Raw genomic sequence first — 3,424 nt, 5'->3', positions numbered from 1 at the left:
TAAAATTCATATATTAAACTCATACCTACCAATCATCATCCTAGCCCAGAGAGAGACACGTCTCGTTAAAAATGCTCCTTCTTGTTGCAGCACCCCTCTTATTTCTTCTCATTTTATTTTCAACCATGGCTCACTCTCTTACCTCAGTCTCCAACTTACTTTTTCTAATATTTGCTTTTTTTAATATGATATGTGATACATCGATATATCCAAAACAATACTGGTACTACTTTTTGTGATGGTTTTATATATATATGGTTACACATATATTATATTATATATTCATAATATATATTTTTATATAATACATAATACAATATCTATTACATATAATATATGTAATATAACTTGATTATTATATGTTTTATATAACGTAATATATAGTATGACAATCAAGTTAATTGCTTTTTAGGGGGTGGGCATATTTAAGAAATTATTCTCTCATTCCAACTCAGAAAAATATTGTTCTATCATTTTATTCATAAAGATCCTGTGTTCCCCCCCAACACATAATTCTTGAATCCATTTGAAATTGTTTCTATAAAAGTGTGAGATAGAAATTCTTATTTTTTTGGTTCAAAATGGATTCAAAATTTCTATCAACAACATTTATTAGTGTTGCCTTTCCCCCTCCTCCCTCTTGATTTACCATACCATGTTCACCATACATCTCAGTCCTGTGTACATTTGGATCAGCTTCTGGGCTCTCTTATCTGTTACATTGCTTACTTTTTATCTCCTGGCATAAATGCCACATGTCCAAACAACATAGCTTTCTAATGGGTTTTGATATCTGTAAGAGAAATCCCCTCACTTTATGCTTTTTTTTTTTTTTTTTACTTCCACGAAAATTTTAGGATCTGCATTTCAAATTCTTGTTAAAATTCAGTTGACTTTTTGGATTTATTTAGCATAAATTTACATTTTTCATTAATTAAGTGTTCTTGTCCATGAATGCAAAATATTTTTCTATTTATTTACGTTTTTAATGTCTGTCAAAATATGCTACGTATTTTTTTTGTACAGGTCTTGCACATCTTCTATTGGATATATTCCTAGGTACCACATTAGTTGCTAATGTACATACTGCATTTTCAAAGAATTATATATTCTATGTGTTGTGGATGTATAAAATGCAATTGATTTTTTAAATATTAATCTCAGAGCAATCCAATCTTGCCAAACTCTCTGGTTATTTCTCATAATTAGGCTGCAGTGTATTTGGAATTTTCCAGGTAGACAGAAGTCATCAGTATCGGAAAATAGCTTTATATTCTTTCTAATCTTTAGGTATTTGTTTATTTTTCTCCTCTTAATGAATGTTAAGTACTTCTAGTACAGTTTAAAATGGAAAAGTCTTCACCTTAAGCAGTATATGCAGAATCTGATCCACTTATCACCACTTGCCCAGCACCGCCCTGATCTAAGCCATCTTTATCTCTTGCCTGAATTACTTTAATAGCTTTCTACAGTTCTTCCTGTCTCTACTTTTGCTTCTACTCCATCAACCACAGTATATCCTCAATACCACAGCCATATGATTCCATAACCCTCTAATGGTTCCACATTTAACTTAAAGTCATTACAAGATGTACAATGTTTCTATAATGTTTCCCTTTCCTGAAATCTCCCCCTACTATTCTCCATTCCTCTTGTTCTCACTGCTTGCAGCAGACACTGTTGATGCCCCATCTCATATCACATTGACCTACCTCTGAATTTATTTACAGCTATGGTGATGGGTATTTTCTATGCCCACTAGCACCATCCCACTTCAAAAGCTTGTGTATATGGACTCTTGCTTCTCTGCTCAAGGGCTGACTCTGGCAGCATGGCAGCCCGGAAGTGTTTGGGATATAATGCTCCAAGGACAACTGCCAACCTGTGAGATATGGGAATCTGTGGATAAATACTACTTTCCTATCTTGCGGTGGAAAATTCTGAGATGCTGCGTAAATGCATCCTCAGCTAGTCCTCAGCAAGTCCTCTACAAGATGGGGCAGCATTTGCCCATTCTGGTAAACTCTCATCCACTCACCTTTAATAAGCCTTTTTTCTTTCTCTGCCTTCTTGCCTTGCCTGATTCTCAGGATCACCTGTTAAGGAAACTACATTCATTCAGTTCTTTGCTAATGAGATTATTTCCAGGGAAACCCAATCAAGAATACTGCATTGGCCACACTGACTTCTTCGCTATTTTTCAATCACAAGGGCATGTTAAGGCCTTAGCAAAATTTCACTGAGAGGAATTATTTTTCTTCATATATCTGCTGGGTCAACTCCTTCATGCCTTTCATGTGTTTGCTACACAACCTTTTCTCTGTAAGGCTGAAGATGACTCTTACTTAATACTACCACCTGCACCCCTCCATACCCCTCTACCCTCTTGCATTCCTGATCTAATCTAATCTAATCTATTCAACTTAATTTTTTTTTTACCATATCACTTTTCAGATTCTAGCATTCTATGTAATTATTCACTGTATTTATTGATTGTTTTCTATTATCCCCTAATAAATGTAAGTGCTTTGAAAGCAGGGATCTTTGTCCATTTATTCACTTACATATCATAGATGGCTAAGAGGGCTCCTGGTATAAGCTCAATCAATATGTTTTCAGAAATCAATGAGTAAAAAAGAATAGATGAACATCTTGTCTTGTTCTTGATCTCAAATTAAACTATTTGAATGTTTTCTTCACTTAGAATAAAATTTGGTATGACTAAGTCCTCAAAAACAATTACAACAGAAACAAAAATTGACAAGTGGGAACTAATTAAACTATAGAGCTTCTACACAGCAAAATAACAAACAAAAAAAACCTGTCAACAGTCAACAGAGTACCCAGAAAACCTATAGAATGGGAGAAGATATTCACAAATTATGCATCTGATATGGTTTGGCTGCATCCCCACCTAAATCTCATCTTGAATTGTAGCTCACACAATTCCCACGTGTCCTGGGAGGTACCCAGTGGGAGGTAGCTGAATCTTGGGGTGGGTCTTACCTATGCTGTTCTTGTGATAGTAAATCTCACAATATCTGATGGTTTTATAAAGAGGAGTTTCCCTGCACAACTTCTGTCTTCCCTGCTGCCATGTTAGATGTGACTTACTCCTCCTTGTCTTCTGCCATGTTTTTGGGGCCTCCCCAGCCATGTGGAACTGTGAGTCAATTAAACCTCTTTCCTTTATAAATTACCCAGTTTTGGTTATATCTTTATTAACAGAGTGAGAACAGACTAATACAGCATCTGACAAAGGTCTTATACCCAGAGTCAATAGGAAATTTAAACAGTTCACCAAGCAAAAATCAAATAACTTCATTAAAAAGTGGACAAAGGACAAGAACAGACACTTCTCAAAAGAAGTAAAGCAGCCAACAAGCACGGAAAAATACCCAACATCACAAATCATCAGAGAGAT

This window comes from Colobus angolensis, unplaced genomic scaffold (assembly GCF_000951035.1).
Source record: "Colobus angolensis palliatus isolate OR3802 unplaced genomic scaffold, Cang.pa_1.0 Scaffold297, whole genome shotgun sequence".
NCBI classification, from domain to species: domain Eukaryota; kingdom Metazoa; phylum Chordata; class Mammalia; order Primates; family Cercopithecidae; genus Colobus; species Colobus angolensis.
This window is presented reverse-complemented; position numbering follows the sequence as displayed.